The sequence below is a fragment of the Panthera tigris genome, chromosome X (genome assembly GCF_018350195.1).
Source record: "Panthera tigris isolate Pti1 chromosome X, P.tigris_Pti1_mat1.1, whole genome shotgun sequence".
NCBI classification, from domain to species: domain Eukaryota; kingdom Metazoa; phylum Chordata; class Mammalia; order Carnivora; family Felidae; genus Panthera; species Panthera tigris.
Genome location: NC_056677.1, coordinates 114805933 through 114828994, shown reverse-complemented (window position 1 = coordinate 114828994; position 23062 = coordinate 114805933). Strand labels below are relative to the sequence as shown.

Genomic DNA, 23062 nt, shown 5'->3' with positions numbered 1-23062 from the left:
CGTTTCCAGTCTCATGCTGGGAACGTTTCTGTTACGGTGCCTCCACTCACCAGCTTCATAGCTTTAGGAAAATCACTTCGATGCTACAGAAATCATCTTCGTAAAGTGGAGTATTTAGTGCATACAGAATATAAAACATATGCATAAGAGTAAGATGAATACCTATGCACCTACCACCTCGCTTGAGAATTAAATCACAACCAGTATAATTCTGCCTGGGTTACTCTCCTGTCTCATCCCTCTGCCTCCCCTCCGCTCTGCAACAATTAACTTTAGTTCTGGGTCATTCCATTGCTTTAAAAAACAGTTTTAACACAAACATATACAAACCTAGATAATCCATTATTTTTGTTTTCTTATTTTGAGCTTTACGTAAACAGTATGCTGGGTTTTTTTCTTAATATTGTATTGCTAAGATTCCTTATAAGGTTTTATTTAGCTATAGTTCATTCATTGTCGCTGCAGAATAATACTCATTTGGAAATATACCAGAATTTATTCATTCTTTTGTCAGTGGACCTTTAGGTTGTTTGTAGGTGTTGGGTTTTTTTGTTTTTTTTGTTTTTTCCTGTTATGATGAGAAAATACGTGTCTTGGGGCACCTGGGTGGCTCATTTGGTTAAGTGCCCAACCGTGATCTCACGGTTCATGAGTTCAAGCCCCACGCCGGGCTCCATGCTGATGATGTGGAACCTGCTTGGGATTCTCTCACTCTTCCTCTCTCTCTCTCTGCCCCTCCCCTGTGCGTTCTCTCTCAAAATAAATAAAGGAAAAAAAAGAAAATATGTGTCTTTTGGTGTATATTTATGATGGGATTTTCCCCTGTGAGTCCGTATGTGTATGTATAGGCTTCACACATACGGGTGCAAACACATGGGCATAAATATAGGACATACACTATTAATGACAGTCTTGAAATGTGCAGCTGTACAAGAAGAGGTGAAATTGTCCTCCAAAGTGGTTTAGCCAATATGCACTCTCATTAGCAATGTGTGAATTCCTGTTGCTTCATATTTTTCAATACTTGGTATTGTCTGACTCCTTTTGGCCAAGTCTTTGATTGCTAATGAAGTCGAGCATCTTTGCATATGTTTAAGGGCCATTTAATGTTTCCCTTAATACTTATTTATGTCTTTTGACTGTTTTCTCTTGCGTTGTTCATCTTTCTTCAGACCGATTTAGAATTATGAGTCCTTTTGACATCCAGGGCATTAATCCTTTGTTGGTTATATTTATTGCAGATACCATCTCGGTGACTTGTCCTTTTGCCATTTTGTTTGGTGTCTTTTTGATAAACAAGTTCCTAATTTTAATGTAGTTAAAATTTCAGTCTCTTTCTTTCCAGTTAGTGCTGTATGTATCTTGTTTAAGCAATCCTTGGCTACGCCAAAGTTGGAAAGCTAGTCTCTCCCTTTTTGTAAAAGTTTGAAAACTTGGCAGATTATTATTGTGAATGTCCTTTTTCAGATCTTTAAAATGCAGGGGCCTGAACTAGGTTTTCTGTAACAACCTTTTACTCCTTGACACTGTGACCTAAAGTAGATTGTGCGGCCATGTACTTGTATTTTCAGAGATTGCAGTGTGTGTGATGTAGTAATCTTTCCCACTCTGAAGTTTCATGTTCAGTCCTACTTCTCTTTCTCTCATTTCCCCAGCCTCTTCCTTCCTGTTTTCTTCAGACATGTAACCAGTTGAATTCTGCAGCATCCTAGAGTTTCTATGTTGAAGCGGCATTTTACAAGTGAAATGGTCTTAAATGTTTATTTTGAGAGAGAGAATGGGAGCAGGGAAGAGGGGCAGGTGAGAGAGCGAGAGAGAGAGAGAATGAGAATCTCAAGCAGGCTCCGTGCCCAGCACAGAGTCTGACGTGGGGCTCGATCTCAGGACCATGAGATCATGACCCGAGCTGAAATCAGGAGTTGGACACTTAACTGACTGTGCCGCCCGGGCGCCCTAGAACTGACGTGTGTATTGAGAAAATTGCAGCTATGTGTGCAGTTGTGAGAAATAACAGAGCGCTCCTGTGTGCCCTTCACCCACTTTCTCCCCAGGGTAACGTCTTTCAAAACTAGTATAGTGTCGAAACTACCAATCTTAATCAGATTTCTCAAGTTATCCTTGTATTCGTGTGTGTGGGTGTGTGTGTGGGTGGTGGGTGGGTCTGTACAGCTTTATCCCACGTATAGGTTTGCAGATCCACACCACCGACAAGATACAGAGGGAAACAGTGCCTCCATAGTGCCCAGTTTGGCTGGTGCTCCTACAGTTCTGGAGGGCCACCTCTGGTTACGTAGTCCAGAAGCAAATTGATGAGCTGAAACGACCTGAAATATTAGAGGAACTTTGGTCCTTGGGACTGAGGTCCTGAGAGACCAGTTGACACGCTCCCAAAATATAATCATTTATTTTGAATTGTGTAGGTCCGTGCGAACCTGCATTTGACATCCTGGTAAGAGCTGCTCTTGGTCCGTCAAACAGCACGAGTCCCTTCAAATTCTACCTGGTCGATAGCAACTAAAAACTTGTCGTGGAAAGGAGGAGTGATGATCCTTCTAACACTCAAAAGCATGCCAGAATGTGCACTGGTTTATATCCCCATAAATAGAAACTTGGGTTATTGTCAGGCTAGTAGTCAAGGACATTTGAAGACCACCTTTATGGAGAGTTTTTAACTCCTGTCTACCTCAAAATATTTAAAGCCACTCAGTATCTTCAGTGCATTCATTCATTCACCCTTCCATTGACTTCTTATGGCCGGCCGGGCACCATGCTAAACAGGAACTGAGTGGTGAGTGAAAACAAGCGGTTCATGTCCTTATGGAGCTTATAATCTAAGTTACAATTTAAAAAGAAGCCAACAAATATTATACTGACTCATTGTCGTAAGTTATGAGTAAAATGAATAGAAACAGATGACAGAAACGGGGTCTGTTTTCGATAAGAGTAGCCAGCAAGTTCCGTCTGAGGAGACAGCATTTGCACAGACAACTGGAGGAATGAGGGACTCTTTCTACAAAGGGGCTTGGGAGTAGGTCTTAGAACCAGCTTGTTCAAAGGCCCTGAGGCGGGCGAGGGCCAGGCACGTTGGGAAACTGAAAGGAGGCTCATGGGGGTACAGGGCGCACCCAGTGGAGGAGTGGGGTGATGGGAGTGAGTGGGGTATAGAGGAACTTCCGGGTCACTGTCTTGGGAGCAATTTGAATCTTGTAATCTGAACTTCTTGAAGCCGTGAAGGTGACTGGGAGATGTGGAAGGGTGGTGATGATAGAGTTGTCTGTTTAATCAGCTATAGATATTTCCTGAGGACTCTACCAAGTGTCCGGTACTGTTCTAGCTAGTAATGAACTGGTGAGCAAAACAGACAAAAACATCCGCCCCTCCCCTCCGCCACGGGGCTTACGTTTTATTATTTTTTAAAGATTTTATTTTATTTTTTATGTAATCTCTACCCCCAGTATGGGGCTCGAACTCATGACCCCAAGATCAAGAGTCGCGTGTTCTACCGACTGAGCCAGCCAGGCACCTCTGACCTTCCTTACATTTTAATGTGGGAGGGTGTTCTTAGGGCAAAGGGTAAACTGATGTAACAGCTCCAAACTACAGTGGCCAGAAAAGGCAAGTGTTTGTTTCTCTGGCACGTAATAGCCCGGAGCAAAGAGCCTCTGTTCTGGGAGGGAATGGGGAAATGGTTTTGCCTTCCTCCGCAGTGGATTTTCAAGTTCCAGCCAGCTAGAAGGCAAGAGGGGGTTCAGTGCAAGTTTCTGTAGGAAAATGACCAAGAAGTTTCACACGTCACTATTGCACACATACCTTTGGAGAAATCTTTTTCGTACGGTCCTCCCTAGCCACAAGGGAGACAGGGAAATGCCGTTTCTAGCTGAAAACGTAGGTGCTCAGGAAGACAGCCGAGAGGATAACCAGTAGACAGGGAAACAGACCATGAACAAACAAGATAAATAATTGTAACGTCGTGTATGCTCGTGATGGGTGGTAAAGGGGAAATAAAGCAGGGAAGGGATGGGGAGTATCGGGGTAGAGGTGGCGATTTTTCAGAGGGTGACAAAGGAAAGCCTCACCGAAAAGGTGCCATTTGAATAAAGCCCTGACTGACGCCCGTGAGCAAGAAATTACCATTCTGTGTTGTTACCAGGCCTACTGTGCGGGAGGGCTGGTTTTAACGTGTTTGAATCTCAGACCTTATCTGAAAGTAGTTAGTAGAAAGGCACCGTCCTACCACAGTTGACTTAGAGCAAGCAGTGCAAGGAGGCCCTCACCAATGAACGCTGGATGGGTGGGTTCTAATGCTAGGGCCTGGACCCAGGCATTTGTCACAGATTTGGGACTGCGGGATTTTGTCTTGGCTCTTCGAAAGATGCTAAGCTTAGCTCCCTAAGAGAGAAGGTACTAAGGTCCCTCCCTTTGCAACACTCCCTTTAAGAGTGTTGCACATACTTGTTTTATAGGCTTTTGGGGGGGGGGGGTGATTTTCTTTCTAACAGAATTATGTATGATCTCTGTGAGTCTGCTATAGAACTCTCGTTCATTTTAGTCAGCTGTTGTCAAGTGTAGTTTTAAGGATATGGTGACATTAAGGGGCGCCTGGGTGGCTCGGTCGGTTGAGCGTCCGACTTCGGCTCAGGTCATGATCTCGCGGTTTGTGGGTTCGAGCCCGGCGTCGGGCTCTGTGCTGACAGCTCGGAGCCTGGAGCCTGCTTCGGATCCTGTGTCTCTTTCTCTCTCTGCCCCTCCCCCGCTGTGCTCTCTCTCTGTCTCTCAAAAATAAATAAATGTAAAAAAAAAATTAAGGATATGGTGACATTAAAAACAATGGAGGGGCGCCTGGGTTGGCTTAGTTGGTTAAGTATCTGACTTCGGCTTAGGTCATGATCTCACAGTTTGTGAGTTCGAGCCCCACATCAGGCTCTCCGCTCTCAGTGCAGAGCCTACCTCAGATCCTCTGTCCTCCTCTCTCTCTGCCCCTCCCCTGCTTTCACACATGCGCGTGCGCGCTCTCTCTCTCTCTGTCAAAAATAAACATTAAAAACATTTTAAAAGGAATATTTTCATGTTCACCATTGGTCATCCAAATATTGCTTAGTTTTCTTCTAGTTATAGAAAGCAATACTTTACAACCCTTCACTATTTTAATTCTATTCCACTACTGATTTAAGTATATTTCAATGTAAAATACACAGTGAACACCTTTTTCTATTCCTCTGCACCATTTTTTAAAGGGCAACCCATTTGGTCAATGGGACAAAAGAAAAGGATTTTCTGCCTGTTTTTTCTCTACTCCCCTTCCCACCTCCAGCACCCCTACATTTCAGTACATAGATGCCTCTAAGATTTCTTATTGTTGTAGTAATTATCGTTCATTAGGGAACTTCGAGTTTAGAAAAAGAGAATGAGGTACATAGAAGATGTGACGAAAATACCAGGCAGAAAGTGATAAATGCCATGCGAAAGCTAAAAATTAGATGCTCTTCCAAATGAGATAAGTAATTCTGTCAGTCTTTGCTTCCACAACAGTGAAAGGAGACAGTAAGGTTACTTTGAGCTTCATATATAACGCTCTCAAAGGAAATTTTTCCTTCTTGGAAAAGAGAAGCATCTGACCTGTCATCCTGTTTATTTTCGTGAGTCTTTTCCTACGCACAGAGAAAACCTCAAGTCAGACTGGAAAAGCACCGCTAACAACTGCACTGCATTTTACAGTCTTAGAAGCTACCCTGGATTCTTCCCTTCCCCCCCTCGTGCCATCTTGCACGGTCCGTCACCAAGTTCCAGGCAGCCCGCCTCCTGAATATCTTTTGGGTCCACCCTGGCCCCTCTTCATCCATCTCTGCAAAGCAGTGAGACCCGATTTTGTAAAAACTTACACTAAAGTCCTTTTCACGCTGACTCCTTGTGGCTCCCCCCTGCCTGCCTGTGCGACCACATCTCTGACCCCTGACCCTTCCCTTGTGTTTCGCAGTCCCACCGGCCAGCCCTCGGGGCTCTACCCTGGCCCACCGCACGCCGCCGCTCCCACCGTGTGGGATCCTCTTCCCGGAGACCCCATTTCTAGTCCCCCTTCCAGAACGAAGCTCGAGCAGCACTTCCTTCAGGAAGCCTTCCCTTACCCCCCACCCTGGGGTCAGGCCCCCCAGTCTCACAGGGCCGCATGGCCCCTTGTGCTGCTGTAAAGCAGGTCTTTCCGCAGTTGTAACTCACAATGGATCTTGGAACTGATGATTAGCCGCCTCCCCCGCCCGTAGAACAAGACCCAAGAGGGCGTGTGTGCTTATTCGCTGCGCTGTATCTAGAGTCGGGGTCTGCTGTAGTGCTGGGAACTGCAAGAAATGCTCAGAAAATATTTGTTGCTGGAGAAAAAGAGCAGAACATTCCCAGATCCTTTCAGTTTTGCCTTGGGTTTTATTTAGGATCGTAAGTTTTCTAACGGTGGGATGTTGACCCAAGACGGGCACCAGCATCCCCTGGGAACTGTTGGGAATGCAGCTTCGGGGCCTCTGGTTCAGACCCGCTGCACCGGAACCTCGGGGGGGGGGGGGGGGGAGGCGGCCTGGCCACCTGTGGCTCCCGGGCCCTCCAGGTGATGCTGACAGGCAATCGGGTTTGAGACCCGTGTTCCGCAAATACACGGACTGAAACGGACTCCGGCTAAGTAAAATAGGAAGTACTATGTAAACCAACTTTGAAATGAAGTTACACCGCTGCTCACTAACAGTGGGTAATAAACTGCATTTCAGCCACCGCGCCCCCTCCCCCCTGCCATTTTATCAGTTGATGTCTTCAGAGGTCCACTGAAATGTCAACAAGGGCGACTTGACCAGTCAACCCACACCCGGACTTTAAAAATTACGTAGTATTTTCCAACCTTCACCTCTCTGAATCTAACTTTTTGTCTAGTGCCTTCCAAATCTGAGAAATGGTTGTAAAACTGACAATGTCCATAATTCCAGTGTTGGAGGTCTGTTTTTTAAATCATTTTAGGGGTGCCTGGGTGGCTTAGCTTAGTCCGTTAAGCATCTCTTTTTTTCTTTAAAAATTTTTTTAATGTTTATTTATTTTTGAGAGATAGAGACAGCATGAGCAGGGGAGGGACAGAGAGAGAGGGAGACACAGAATCCGAAGCAGGCTCCAGGCTCCGAGCTGCCAGCACAGAGCCCGATGTGGGGCTCGAACCCACGAACCTCAAGACTTCTTCTGACTCTTGATTTCGGCTCTGGTCCTGACTTCAGGGTTCGTGAGTTGGAGCCCCCGTTGAGCTCTGCGCTGAGAGTGTGGAGCCTGCTTGGGATTCTCTCCCACCCTCCCTCTCTCTCTCTGTCTCTCTCACCCTCCCCACGCGTGCTCTCGCCTTCTCTAAATAAACTTAAAAATATTGTTTTAACGTTTATTGTACAGGGTCAAAACAATTTTTTGCTAAAGCTTAGGTTGTCGTAGTTTCTAGATTTATATCTAAAGCATTTTAAAGCATTAGCAAGGTTCAGATGTGCATATTCTTGGCTGTGTTTAGATTCTGGGGCTGTGCTACGCCATCAAACTGCTGATGGATTGACTGCATTGTCAAAGGTCACTCATCCTCGATTTTGCCTTTGACTTTAAATTTGCTCCTTGTTTGACTCAAGGACTGTTTTAACAAAACCATTCCCATCTGGTGACTATCAGGCGAGCCACAAAATTAATTGCGTTTTTATTCTCACACAACAGGTGCACAAGGCTCATTGATTCTCTTTCCGATAATTGGTTAGAAGCACAAAATTTGAACAGGGAAGGGAGATAGCCAAGGAAAGATTTGTAAAATATTTTGGAAAACTTTTAATTTTAGAGGAGTTGTAGATTTGCAGAAAAGTTGCTTAGAGAGTAGAGTTTTCCTATATCCCGCATGCATTCCCGTATTACTAACATCTTGCACTACTAGTAACGTGTATTTGTCACAATTACTGGACTAGTATTGATACGTTATTGTTAACTGAGGTCCATACTTTATTTCCTCAGTTTTCCATTAATATCATTTTTCTGTCCCAGGATCCCATCCAGAATATGCCGTGTCATGTTTAGTTACCGTGTCTCCTTAGGCTCCTGGTGGCTGGGACAGCTTCTCAGACTTCCCTTGGTTTAGATGGCGTTGATCGTTTTGAGCAGTACTGGTCAGGTGTTTTATACTATGTCCATCAATTGGGATTTGGCTGTTTTTCGTTTTTGTTTTTAAGTTTTAGTTCACATGCAGTGCAGTACTGGTTTCGGGAGTAGAATACAGTGGTTCATCACTTACAACACCCAGTGCTCATCACAAGTACCCTCCTTAGTACCCATCTAAGCCATCTCCCACCTACCTTCTTCCATCAACCCATAGTTTGTTCTCTATAGCTAAGAGTCTCTTGTGGTTTGTTTCAATAGATTGTTTTTAAACGTGAGTTTCCAGATAACATCTTTCTTGCTGAGTGGGACCTTTTAAATTTTACTGTAATCAGGAGACAGGTATATGCAACTGACATGTTTCAAATGCTTACTTAAATTGTGAAGTGTGTTTAGCTGGTGAAGGGATTTGAAATTAATGAATATTCTCACGAATATTTGTTCTGGGGGCAGTTAGGGGAAGCTAATGTGTTTTGCAAGTGTTCTCGTGTCCAGCTTGCCCACATCCACTCTCGTTCCTCAACCTCCAAGCCTCTGTTTGCCTGTAGCTGTTCCTAGAATTCAATTGCCTGCCAGCTAAAACCACCGTAAAAACATTTAGGTAGATAAAGTGGCCCAAGATTCTTTTTGCTTGGCAAGAACTCACTTGCTAAAATGGCTTTTAATATGTTTGTGCCTCTCTGCTATGCTGCTTTTGCCAGAATAGATGGCAAGTCTGAAGATTTGCTTGTCTTCCTAACTCCTTTTTTAATATCTCATAGCAGTGACTGAGCTATTGATCTGAAGGGATAATAACAACCCTGCATGTGCTTTCTGCAAGTTCCGATATTTTAAGAACTGAGAGCTTTGAAAAAGAACATTGCTTTACTTCGCATAAACACAGAGCTGCTTCAAACCAAATCATATACAGCATGTGTCATAAACAAAGTTGGTTCCTTGAAATCACCAGATTCAGAGGGAGCAAAGGATGATAGAGAAGGAATGAAAGCAAATAATAGTACTTGCCCAAAGACTGATGACCAGGGTCAGCTACCCGGGAATATGGTCCCCAGCAGCCCCACTCACTCCTTACCCTCCCCCGCCCCCCATCCCTACTTCAGGCTCTTGGCTTCTGACATAAACTTAGAGCACTTCTCAGAAAGATTGTTCCGGAGGGAAAGGCACACAGAAAGTAAACAAGTAGCTTTTTGCTGAAATTAACCTTTAGTACGTTATTAATAGTTTTGGGGTTCTAGTTTGACTCCTCAGTAGAGAAAATAATGAGCAGCATGCCTCGTTATGATTAGATATATTTCAAATAACTGAAAACAATACATTTGCCATAAGGCAGATAGAGAAAATTGGGGATTTTTTTTTTGCTGCATATGTTTTTTTTCTTTTAATAATTCGGTACTTTCTTTTTCCAAAAAAAATTTTTTAATGTTTATTTTTGAGAGAGACACAGTGAAAGCGGGGGAGGGGCAGAGAGAGGGAGACACAGAATGTGAAACAGGCTCCAGGCTCTGAGCTGCCAGCACAGAGCCCGATGCAGGGCTTGAACCCACGGACCATGAGATCATGACCTGAGCCGACGCTTAACCAACTGAGCCACCCAGGCGCCCCTGCTGCATATATTTTTTAATGGAAGTTCTGGCTAATAGGGTCTAAGAGGACTCCCTGATTTTGAGAGATACGCCAAAAAGGTAGAGCTAAAGAATATTTAGATTTATATTCTTAATTTCTCAATATTATGTCTTATATATCTGTTCACCACATGGAAGAATCCAGCACCCATTTTCAAACTTTGGTTTTAACTTTTGCTAGTAAACTGGCTGGGGTAGTATTTGTCAGGTTTCTTCACTGTAAAGTTACTCTTTTTTAAAATAGAGATTTTTTTATTGATTTGCTTACCTCTGTGATTCTGGAGATGAATATGGTTCATTTCATTTATTCAACAGAAGTTATTGTGAATTAAAGAAAATGTGGTTTTAGGAAATTTTTTTTTTTTTTTTTTTTAACTCAAGGCCCACTAATTGGAAGAATAAACCATACTTAAAGGAGCAGCCCATACTTTGTAGGTGACAAAGGTTGGCCAAAGTCAGGTTTTTGGTGTATAATATATATGTGTTTAGCTTTTCTAAATATACTGAGCTTATTCTATATGATTACAGAGGGATATTGTTAAGTAATTTCAATCACGTTCTTCACATGTTACAGCAGTTCATTTATTCAGTTATTAGCAATTCATTTATTCAGTTAATACCAGTTATTAGACTTTCTCACCTTCTCTTTCCATTTATTTTATACTCAGAAGTAACAGTGGAAAGCATTTCCATAAATGAGACCCTTTCTCTCTTCCCAGCTTTCGTAGAAGTACAAAGGGGGCTACAGATATTAGGGCTCAAGCAACCGCCTGCTTTGCATTTCTTCAAATGCTAGTCATAGTAACAGATGACAATGAGAAAGTACGAGGGAAAGAAGTCACCAGCACTTCTTGTGTTGAAATTTGTTAGGGAGTTTCCATATCAAGCAATGAGCGTGTCACGCAGCAGATGAGCCTCTAGGATGAATCTGATTCATTCTCCAAAGCAGCAGAATCTCATCATCAGATGGTGTTGCTTGAGGTTTTCTCTTGCTTTCGAGTTGGATGATCTAAACGGCGTAACCTCTGGTGGGTTTCCATCCTGTCACGTATCAGAGAACGTCTGTGCAGACGGAAAGAGATTTTCTGTTGGGCTCTGCGTGCGCTCCGGGGGAAGGGTTAAAAATCAGGAGCGAATGTGTTTAGCTCCATTATACTTTTGAATGACTGGCATCTCTCCCAGATTTGTTGACACTACAAACATGGAAGGAGCAAAGACATCAGGGATTTATTGCTGGCTCTGCCGCTAGTTTCTTGTGTAATTTTGGAGGGTGTTTTTTTTTTTTTTTTTTTATGTAACTTTCCTCAGTGTTCCTCAGACTTCCGTCTGTACAGTGAGAGTGGATAGTCCAGAGCGTTGTTTAAACCCCTTAGGAACATAGAAGTCTGTGGTTCAGAATGGGAAATACGAAAAGCAATATGGGCTGCCCCCTCCATTACGTGTTTATGATCATACATGATCGTGATATGGTACCTTAGGAAAAAAATGTACTGGGAATCTGATCTTCCCACCAAAGGTTGTATACGTAGTTGGGGACATGGCTCTTGACCAAGGGACTGATGCCTACTAATTATTTTTTCTAGGTATGGCCACACATATAAAAATGAGTGGATTTCTGGGTAATACCTGTGGGCCATAGAGCTTTTTAAGAAACGTATTCTGGAGTAGGGAAGTGTGGTGGTGGGTGGGGAAAGTGGACAGAGAAGAGATCTCTGTAAGCAGAATTCTGTATTACTCTTCCCTGGCCCTTCCCATGTGACAGACTGTCTGTCTGTCTCTCTCTCTCTCTCTCTCTCTCTCTCTCTCTCATTGGTATTCTTTCCTGCTCATGGTCTTGCCTCATGCTTCTGATGTTGGGAGGGCTCTGAGGGCCTGCTGACTTCCATGTCTTAACAGTGGACAGAGCTGGGGCAGGTCAACCATGAACCCGGCTTTGGGCCCCAGCCTGTTCTAAGTTGGGGAGAATTTCAGGAACCTTAAGCTGCGTAGGTCAGCATGTCTGCTAGTCTCATTCTGACGTCATGTGCTTAGGTTTTTTGTGAGGCTCCTCTTGCTTAGTTCCTTGTGATTGAGGCTGGCCTTGTATTTCTGTGCCAGAAACTGGGCCCTGTTCTGTTTCTCCACTGTGAAGTCCTTAATCTGGTACAGTGGTTGATACCCCAATTTCCCCAAGGTTAGGAAGGATGCTTTCTTTTAGCCAGGCCTCCTGGGAACTTGAGCTTTGCCTAGACCCGTGCCTGTCGTTGGGACTTTGCTGGCTATTGGTGATGTTGGTGCTTACTGACTGACTGCTTTTTACCAGATTCTTCCCGTTCTGATCTTCTGTCTGCTTTCTCCTCGCTCAGTACCCTGGTGCTCACCGCTCACCCACGTGGACCTCTGCCTGTTGCCGCCTACTCTCCTTTTCTAATTATGCACTCTTGCCTACTTGCATTTCTTCTAGACCTTGCTTCTGGGTCTACCTCCAACCACCTGATATTCCTTCCCTCTAACATGGAGGCTCCTGATGTGTACCACACTGCCTGCCTTCAGAAGCTTAGTTATGACGATCGGTTGTTTCCTTTTTCTAGGGCCTTTATTTAAAAAATCTGTCAACTTTTAGCTGTCTTTGTTTGTTTTTTCCTGGTATGGCAAACTCACCCCTTGACATTTTTAATGGGATCAGTTTTTTTGGCTTTCTTTAGAACATCTCACATAGCCCCTTTCCTGCCACTACTTAACTTTCACGGGGGAGCGGCCTTGCATCATAAAATCTTCACGTTGGAAGAGATTTCCAAAGATACCCAGTTCAACTTTGTGTGTAACGAGTAGCTTATCAACTTCCAAAACCAATGGCATTTTTACAACGGTTCTCTACTGGTTTCTTGGGCCCAAAATGTGAATGCATTCATTTATTTATTGTGCTCATTCAGTCAGTCAGTCCACACAGTTACTGAACATCTACCGTCAGCCAGGCAGTGTGTGTGTGTGTGTGTGTGTGTGTGTGTGTGTGTGTGTGTGTGTGTGTGATCTCTTCTGCATGGCTGAGGGTTTGGTTTGCGAAAGGGCTCTTTCTGCTGCCTCAGTTGACATCATCTTTCTGGTCCACCACCAGTTTTTCAATCACCCAGAAAAGAAAGGGGGAACTCCTCTGCCTCTGCTTTCTGCCTGTCGATCCCTGACTTGCCCTTGGAATATCATCTTTCTAAATGCAGTCTTGGTTTGTTACTCCTCTGTTAACAGGCTTCACATTGTCTCCCCCTCAAACTGACATCTAACTCTGAGACACAACTTACGAGAGCCCTCAACCTTTCTGCTTCATGCCTACCTCTCTGGTCTTCTACACCATTTTCGCCAGGCCCTCTGCCCCAGAACTTGGTGCATTTTCCTGGCTGTATCACGCTTACTCACATTTCTGTTGTATATGCTGCTCCTGCTACCTGGAATGACTGTCAGTTTTGTCTTCTTGGTGAACTCGGGGGCACCGAGAGCGGATAGAAAATGGTGCACAAGGAGGAGTAAATCAAAACTCTTCCTCTTCCATTAAGGGGCACTCTGGGCCGTTGGCTGCTACTGAGCCCTTCATACGCCCCTACCACTGCCCACCAGCAGGGCTGTAAGCTACTCAAGACCCGGAATTTCTCTCCATCTTCAGCCTTACCAGAGCCCATCCCGAAATGGGCAGACAATAAGATATTTGTTAGACGAACAAGCGAGTGAACAAATGAAGGCAAGTCATTATCTTCTTTTTTTTTCTTGTAAGATTTTGTTTCATGTTTACTTTTGAGAGAGAGGGGGAGACACAGAATCCGAAGCAGGCTCCAGGCTCGGAGCTGTCCGCACAGAACCTGACGTGGGGCTCGAACCCATGAGTTGTGGGATCACGACCTGAGCCGAAGTCGGACGCTTAACCGACTGAGCCACCCAGGCGCTCCTGAAGGCAAGTCTTCTGTAGTTTACTTTTCACTTCGGGTCTCCCTTGGGCGCTGAGACTGCCACTTAAAAGACTCCTACCGCTGCGCTGACAGTAGGCTCCCTGCAAACCCAGGACCGTGCACACTAGTTAATACGCTATTAGACACCTGCCTGTGACGGTCCCCAAATAGCCTGCCAAACAGGGAGAAGGGCCCTTTGGGGGTTTTGAGCACCTTTTCACCTTCTTGCACCCCACAGACTCTGCTGCCAAGATAAGCTTCTACTGTGTGTGTAAAAAACTCCAATCAAGACAAATTGCATAGAAGGAAAATGCCTCTTCCCTGCTCTTGTCAATTGGAAGAGTTGTAAAGTGAAGAAAATGAGTACTTTTAACATTCCTGTCTCCTCAGGCCGTTGTTTTAAATGAGTCATCTACAAACTCAAGCAGTTGGTAAGGACAGTCAGTGGCCATTTATCATTTTAACGTGATTTATTTCAAATAAATAGCAAATGGGGTATTTTGGTCCTAAATTATGCATTTATCACTTTCTTACCGGAGCCCTTTTTTATACAACTGTATCAGTGAGCAGTGAAAGACACACAGACAAAACTGTCGTGAACTTTGTCAGTCTTCCCTGTCTTTCTTCTGCCCTTTAACTTATGATGTCCATTAAACTTATGATCAAAACTCAGCACTTTCCATTCTGATTAGTTGTAGATCTCTGCCTAAAATAGATGGCCATTTCTGAGGCGGTATGCATTTTTGTTTTTGTTTTTCTGGTATATTGAGGTGTAATTGACATACAGTAAAATTCACCCTTTTTAGCTATTTACAGATCTGTGAATTTTGACAATTTTATATTTGTGTCACCACTGAAGTCAAGATAATAGAATTGTCTGTCACCCAGAATAGTCCTCATGCTCCTTTGTAATCAGTCCCCTCCCTATATGACCAACCCCTGGCAGCCACTCTTATTTCTGTCTCTATAATAGTTCTGTAGAATTTCATATAAACGCAATCATAACATGTGGTCTTTTGAGTTTGGCTTATTTCGCTTAACATAATGCTTTTGAGTCATCCATGTTGTTGCATTTATCCATAGGTTGCTACCTTTTATTGTCGAGTAGAATTCTATTATACGAACGTGCCAAAATTTGTCCATTCACCGTGATGGACATTTGGGTCATTTAAGTTTTCATGATTATGAATAAAGTTGCCATAGGCATTTATATTCGAGTTTTTGTGTGGATATCTAGCCCTATTTCTCTTAAGTAAATAACGGAGGAGTGGGATCCCTGAGTTTGCTAATAAGTGTGTATTTAACTCTATAACAGATTGTCAAACTGTACTGTTTTTGATTCCTGCTGGCAGTACAAGGTTCATGAAGATTTACTCCTATTTTTTTCTAGAAGTTTTTTAGCTTTAGGGTTTACAATTTCAGTCTGTGATGAATTTCAAGTTATATGTTTCGAGAGAGGTTTGAGTTGAGGTTCACTGAAATATAAATATGCCCCATCATTCCATTGTCATTTATTGAAAGACTAAAAGACTATCCTCTGTCAATCGAATTAAATTGGCATTTTTGTCAGAAATCAATTGACTGTATTATGTGTGGATCAATTTCTGGACTGTCCACTCTGCTCCATTGATCTGTGTGTTTATTCTTTTGCCAATATCTCACTGTTTTGAGAAGTTTGTAGCTTTATAGTAAGTCCTGAAATTAGTGGGCTTGAGCCCTCCAGATTTTTCTTTTTCAAATTGCTTTGGTTGTCCTAGATTATTTGTTTTTCCATATAACTTTTAGATCACCTTGTAAGTTTCTTTTTTTTTTTTTTTTCTTCCACCTTGTAAATCTCTTAAAAAGGAATCTTGCTCAGATTTTATTGAGCATTGAATTGAATACTGAATTGGGGTTGAAATGAATCTATTGATGAATTTGGGAGAGAATTGCAATATTGATGATATTGAGTCCTCTGATCCATGAGTACATATCTCTAATTATTTATATCCTTGATTTCTTTCACCAGTGTTTTCTGTAGTTTTCAACATAATAAATCTTAAAGTACTTTGTTACATCGATCCCAGAGTATTGCATATTTTATTGGTGCTATACAGCAGATGGTGCTTAAAAATTTCACTCCCCAGTTATTCACTGTTGTATATAAAAACAAAATTCAGTTTTGTATACTGATCGTCTGTTTTCCAACCTTGCTAAAGTTACTAGATCTGGTAGTTGTTTATAGATTCTTTTGGATTTTCTACTTAGATTATTATGTTTTCTGTGAATAAAGACAGTTTTATTTCTCCTCTCCAAGTTTATCTACCTTTAATTTTTTTCTGTGCCTTACGGCATTAGTTAGAACTTCTGTCCAGTATGGTGTTGAGTACACGTGGTCAGTGTGGTTCCCCTGCATTATTCCTGATCTCGGCGGGGGGAAACCATTCGGTCTTTCCACCATTAAGTATGAGTTAGCTATAGGTGTTTTTCGTAGATGCTCTCCGTCAGGCCGAGGAAGTTCCCCTTTTTTATTTCTAGTTCATTGAATATTTAAAAAAATCATGAATGGCTGTTGAGCAAATGTCATACTTTTTCTGAGTCTATATAGCTGTATGGATTTTCTTCCTTTGTTGATATTATCGCTGGCATTGCTTGAGTTCTGAATGTTGAACTTGCATTCCTAGACTAACTCCCATGTGACCGTTGTATACTATTCTCTTATATTTTATAGATAAAAACCGTGGTCAGGTGCCATGAAGTTGTTGGCAATTCCTTAATCATATGTGTGTTTTAAGGGTCACCAGAATCACTTCCATCTTTATTAAGGGAAATTAAAACAAATAGAGGGAGTGTCTTTGTACTAAGCAGTGCGTACATTTATTTAATCCTCTTTAATGGGAAATTGAGGTCTAGGAAATAATTTGCACCATTGAAGTCTTGCAGCTAGTAAATGACATGGTCAGAACTTAAATGCAGGTTTGTTTGGTGAAACCCATATCAGCCCACTAGATTGTATTGCTTCTCTCTGGTAGTGCATGCGTGTGTGGGAGGTGTTGGGGGCAGGAGGGGGCGGACAGGGATGAGGGAGTGTGAGAGAGAGAGATTGATTGAGATTAGGAAAGGGAGAAATGTTCTTATTTACTTATTTATGTTAAGTAAGCCCTACACCCAACGAGTGGGGCTCGAACTCATGACCCGGGGATCAAGAGTTACAGGCTCTTGTGACTGAGCCAGGAGCCCCAGGGAGAAATGTCCTACCGCCTTTTATTGCCGTTTGAAGATCTGGGCTTTTAGATATCTTAGTTTATATCTCAGCTCTGCCATTTGCTTGATTCGTGGCACATATATCTCTCTGAGACTCATTTTTTAAGCCTGAAATATAGACTTAGCACAGGTTGTTGTGAGGAATACAGATGATTTTCGTAAAGTGCCTCGCACATAGCACGTGCTCGATACAGTGGTGTCCATTACTGTCATTATTATTGATTTTTTTTTTTTAACCATGAAATACACTTTATACCTGGAGATAATTGATTTGGGTTTGGAAAATGCCAGATAAGACTTAGGATGATTTTGTAGTTTAGTTGTTTTACCAAAATAGCCTAGAGCAAGTTCCTTTCTATAAAAACGGACCTGATTTCCTCTACTTTTTACCCACCTCCTTCCTAAATCCAAACAATACCAACTTACTGAATCATCTTGCAAATTTGGAAGGCTTAAAAGATACTGCTGAATGCTTTGGGCTCTGGAAATGAGTGCGTGCACGCTTCTGTGTCTATCCTCGTGTGGTCTAGAAGTGGTGGTCTCGGCCAGCAGGACTGGAGATGCCATTTTCTCATTTTACATGGGCAGCCGGCCACTGATAGCTAGCTTTAGAGCCCTGGCTCATGCAGATATGACAGTTTCTGAGTCACTGAAACTCACTTCCCTAACTTCCAGAAAGCATTTCAGACTGTTCGAAGGTAATGATTCCTTTTTCAGTAAGGTGGTTTTGATTATCCCAAGTAGGGCCGGAGAGGGTTGTGTTTTCATCAGTCAAGTCAGGGAGGCAGCAATGAGAAAAACGGCTGAGTCTGAGAAAGGGCGTCAGGCCATCATCAAAGGACCTTTCAGTGCCCAGGACCTCAGGAAGGCTGTTGGCTCCAGCAGTCCATCGCTTCTGGGAACTGATTCTCATTATTATTTGATTTCCTAGCAGTACCCTTCCAACTAAAAGTGCTGTGTGACAGATGAAAGTAAAGGAAAATCTGTTGTATTTTGAGAATTTTTGGAGAATATCACAGCACTGCTTGGTGGTGTTGTAAATCAGAATTGGTAATCACTAGTCTTTTTTAAACAGGTTTACTGAAGTGCGATTGTTAACAAAATACTGTATATATTGCATGTCTCCAGTTTGAGGAGTTCTGAACATACGCATACACTATCCCTGAAGTCATCGCCACGGTCAGGGTAATGTGCATATTCACCGTCTCCAACAGACTGCTCCTGCCCTTAGATTTGTTTGGGGCGTGGGGGAGTAAGAACTCACTTGAGATCTACTGTCCTAACAAATTAAGTGACAGTACAGTATTCCAGAGCACACTGACCACATCTTCTGGTTCAGTTTTCCCCTTACCAACTAAGGTAGGTCTTCTTTCTACTTTATGATGTAAGAAATAGAACCTTAGCAATGTGTTTCCCCAAAGATCACCATTAGATAATTGCACCAGTGTCCAGAACCCACTTCTGATTTTTGTTCCGTGTTCTTTGCATAAGACCTCTGGGCCTTGAGCCTGTTGTGACTCTAAACTTCATTGACCTGGTAAACATTCCGAAACTAAATACCTAATGACCTTCGTCCTTACAATTAGTATCAACAAATGTGATTAGATTCCCAGCTTCAAAGAGAGCTCGCGAGCTAACTAATTAGCGGAAGATACAGTTTGGGGAGTAACGTCTACCGTTCTTCACGCCGTTCTTCACGCCTGTAACTTTCTTTTTCTAGACTGGCTAGACAGAGTTCCAGTGCCTGAGCAGGAATGTTCAGAGGCTGGTCACCGAACTTTTGGAAGGTGGTTGAATTGGAAATGTTGGGCGGTGAGGTGAGGCCAAGCCTGATAGCTTCGGTGTAGGGCCTCTTGAGTAGCTACTTTGTGCTAAACAGTAGTCTGGTCATTACAGGGGCACAGAGATGAACACAGGCCGTATGATTCTACTCAGAAGGACCTCACAAGCTGGCCGACCGGATGGACGTGTATGCGGAGGTGCCTCCATATTATGGCTACCCCAGTCCGTCCTCCGGGCTGCCAGGAGAACAGTCTTTAGAAAACACGTACCCTTTCCCCGATTGAAACTTGCTGGTGGTTGCCTGTCTCTCCGAGGACCCCGTCCAAGGTTCTTCTCAGACCTACAAGGCCTTCTCTGATTTGGCCCAGGTTCTCCTCCCCCTGTACCCACACCTCCACGGCGAGCTCCGGGCACACACCGGTCCTTGCAGTGCTCAGAACGCGCCACGGTTTTTCTGGCCTCTGAGTGTTTTACTCCTGCCGGGCCCTCCGGAGAATGCTGTGTTAGTGTGGGTCCTCTGAGAAGCAGGGACTTAGGATGAAACTGGCAAGGATCTTATTAAGGGAAACCACCGCCCGGTGAGAGACGATGGGGAGGCGGGAGGGATGGGAGTGCCATTAGTCCATGATGCAAGTCTGACCCCTAGTGAAGAGAAGAGCAGCTTAGGCAGAGAAGCTTTCTAGGCGGCCGCGCAGTAGAAGGAAGGTTCGGGAAAGCCTTTGGGTAATCCAGGTCTGTGGAGCCCTGTCCCTGCTGCACTCACTCGTTGGTCAGGTGCAGCCCCGGGGGAAATAGGGCCTCAAGGCAAACATTAGAATGGATTTCTGAGGCAGCCGCTCAGTCGGAGGCCTTCCTCTTGGCCTCCGTTAATGCCTTTCTTCTTCCGTCAATGCCTTTCTTCTTCCGTTGACTTCCTCCTACTTGTCCCGAAAAGGCCAGCTTTAAATGTTCCCTCCTCTTTCTGGGAAACTTGGTGAAGGAAATTTTCAGCATGTCACGTGATGGTCCCACGGCCTACAATGACCGTCCCCTAACTTCCGCCCACTTAATTCCTAATACGCTTATTGGAATCCCTGCCATCTATTACAGGACCAAAAAAACCCCAGGTGCTCAGGAAGTATTTGTTGAATGAATGGCTGAATTGGTAGCACTTGGCTACGCAGATCAAAGGAGAAGCTCTTTGAAGCTCGTCCAGGCAGAGTGAACTGCTTGAGCAAAGCCATATTGGGGAAAGAACGAAGACCCTATTCTGTTTGTCTTGTTTTTGCAAATATCTTGTCCAAAGCCCGTCATTGGGGGGAGAGTATATTATGATGCAAGACAGTGGGGGAAGGAGTGTCTTCCCGGCACTTGAAAATGATTCATATTTGAGAACTTTGTTGAGAACAATGTTTTGAATATTTCCTGAGAGACTTCTTTCCTGAGAGGAAACGGAGTTGATGGAAATGGAATTTTACTGCTGCCAGGAAAAGTGCGATAAAGATCAAGTCTCCTACAACCACTACCAGAATAGAAATTTCCACCGAGCAGAGGGATTTCAAAGTCCCACCTAATGGCTCCTGTGTATTTAGTATTCGGTGCAGCTGAACTGTAATTCTGGAACGGAATTGGACCGGCTCTGACACTCCGGTCCGTGATGTATGGATTCGCGGAGACTCTTGCCGCTTGCCGACTGCCAGATGCTGGTCATATTTTCGACGGAAAGAAACAGAGCGCTGGCCAGGATTCCAAATCTCAGTACCGCTGCCTGCCTGCCGCCGGCACGTGTCGCTGGAGGACAGAGACGTGCTGATGACAGGGTCCGACGGAGTCACTGTGGCAGCGGCTAGAGATTTAGCCCCTTATCCCTGCGTCGTCTTCTACCCGTGACCTGAGGCGCGACCACGTACGAAGCAGGTGCCCCTCTTCGCCCAGGTCCACGTCTGTCCTGTGCAGTGTCCCTCCTGTCCTGTTTCTCCGGAGTTCCCACCTGGAGGGAGGCAGGCTGCTTCTTCTTGAGGTGGGAATGAATAATGGTGCCTCCACCATGGGCCTGCTGTTAGGGTTCCCCCAGGTAATTCATGCTAAGGGCTTAGACGGTGCTTGACACAGAGTATTTATCCCGCAAGTGGTAGCTAGGTTTTATCATCCTTCTGCAGTAGAAGCAGGGGTCTGAGGGTAAAGGGGTACTGTTTTTCTGTGCGGATTCTGCAAGTTGGTTCTTCCTGCATTTGGTGAGTGCCTGTTCTGTGATAGGGCGGCCTGGGGCTCTAGGGACCTGGGCTGTTACGCTCGTTCTGTAACGAATCAAACACCGTTGCCAAACACCGTTGCCGATACTCAGCTCTTGTCTCACGCGGAGACGGTTCATTTTGGCTTATGCACCTGCAAACCCACTTGCTCTTCAACTGTGCTCTGACCTGGTGTGGAATACCTTCTTCTCTTTGTCATCGACCCGTCTCTGTCACCTTCAAACTTCGATTCTAATTCTTCAGGGAACGTATAACTAACGAGACCCAGACATGTGAAAACACGATGGTTGCATGATGCGTTCCTTTCCCTGATGTTTGGTGGTCGGGTTGGGAGGCTTTGACCTCATAGCCTTTGCCTTACGTATCTTTTCCATGTTAGTGGAAGAGTTCGCTTGCGACGTTATCCGTGTACCTCTTTCACTAACAGTTTTTAATTTCACCAGCGAGCTTCCCCTTTCTGTGTGCTTATACACATCTCTCTTGACCATCTTCCTCCTTTCTTCCAAGTCTTGACATTACATCGAGAACCACTCCCGTCTTCTCTACTTGAAAGCCAAAAATGGGACTTGAACTGAATTAGGAGTGACAGGGAATAGAATATTACTATCGATAAATGCACCAAGGCAAAGGAAAGCCATAAATTTAAAAAGAGGGAAAGTAGTATTTGAAGTCTCAAAGGTATCAGTATGTTCCAATCTGAACTCACTTAGCTCTTCTCCTCTAAGCCTCTGGCAGTCAGCTGGTAAGATGTTTCTCGAACGGGTTTATCTCCTTCTCACTCCCAATGTCCTTGCCCTGGCCCTCATCGTCTTTTCTTGAGAGGCAAGAACTTCTTTCCTGATCTTCCTTCCAGTTCCCTCTTTTCCCCAGTCTGACCACAGTGTCACAAGAGGGTGTTTTCTTTTTCAGCTTTTTTTTTATTATAAAATTCCGCAAGGATTCAAAACACCAAACAAAAAATATGTAGCTTACTATAGTATTTCAAGGCAAGCATACTTACAATCTCCATCCAGATCAAAAAACAGGACATTGAGAGCCACCCCAGAAGTCCCTCCAGGTGCCTTATCCCGATCATCAACCTGCCCTCATCCAGAATAACTCCTACCCTGACTTTCAGGGTAGTTATTTTTTTTTTTTGCGGTTCTGTATCACGAGGGTGCCTTTTCAAAACATCAGTCTTGCCCTATTCACTTACCTCTGTGCTAAAGCCCGAGGGAGCTGAAACTCCCTCATGTTTTCTTGAGCTTAGCATGGAGCCTCCTGTCCACAACTGGTGCTTTCCTCAGTACCCTAGTCCGGCCATACTGGATTCTTCGCCGGCTCCCAGGTAACTCAGATGCCTCTAGGTAGTTGCCGGATACCTGCAGGCATTTGCTCCTGCTCTTCCCCCTTTCTGGAGTTGCCTTTTCCCTATTCCCTGAGGAAGTACTGGGCCTAACTCACACGTCATTTCTTGCATGAAGCCGTCCTGGGTCTCCCGTCTCTGACATACCTGGGACAGAATGAATCTCTTCCAGCCCTGTGCTCTACCCACTGCAGCATTTTACACACGCGTCTGTTTTTAGCACTCACCGTAGTCTCTGGTCCCTCACTTTGCTCGATATATATAGTAAATGCTCAATAAATGTTTGTTGAATGACTGAACCTATGCAGTCGACCTTTGAAGCTCTTTCAGGGTGTCAGGGTTTCTTGAGAATTGACACAGAAATCATACACTTTATTGTGATCAAGCTTGCTCTTCCTTAAGTATCCCTGTTTCACACACATTTTGTTTAAAGTGGATTTTATTTTGTTAGTAACTAATATTTCCAGTATCTGGTTTTACTGGGGTTTTTTTCTCTCCCCTCTATTAACGTTTGCTCTTCTGCCCGCATTATTGGTCAAACAGGCCTTTGTGGGCTCTTCTGGCAACCTACACGCCATTTTTATGGTTTTTGTGGTAACGACTAGTAATTATTGAGTGTCCACTGTGTGCCTTGTGCTAAGGCCTGTCCGTGCATTATTTCCTGACCCCTCCATGTTTTCACCAGAAGCTGAAATTTAGAGAAGTTAAACAAGTTCAAGTCATAAAGCCTTAACCCCAGGTGGAGCTTAGGGTTTGGACCCAAGGAGCCCAACTGGAAACGTA

The 23062-nt window shown here is 44.0% G+C and overlaps 1 protein-coding gene and 1 pseudogene across 6 annotated transcripts in view; one reads left to right on the top strand and one right to left on the bottom strand.

Moving 5' to 3' along the window:
• The window catches only part of ATP11C (ATPase phospholipid transporting 11C), a 170839-nt gene that overhangs the window by 17977 nt on the left and 129800 nt on the right, over positions 1–23062 (top strand). The window lies entirely within an intron of this gene.
• On the bottom strand, positions 16390–16489 carry LOC122235628 (annotated as a pseudogene).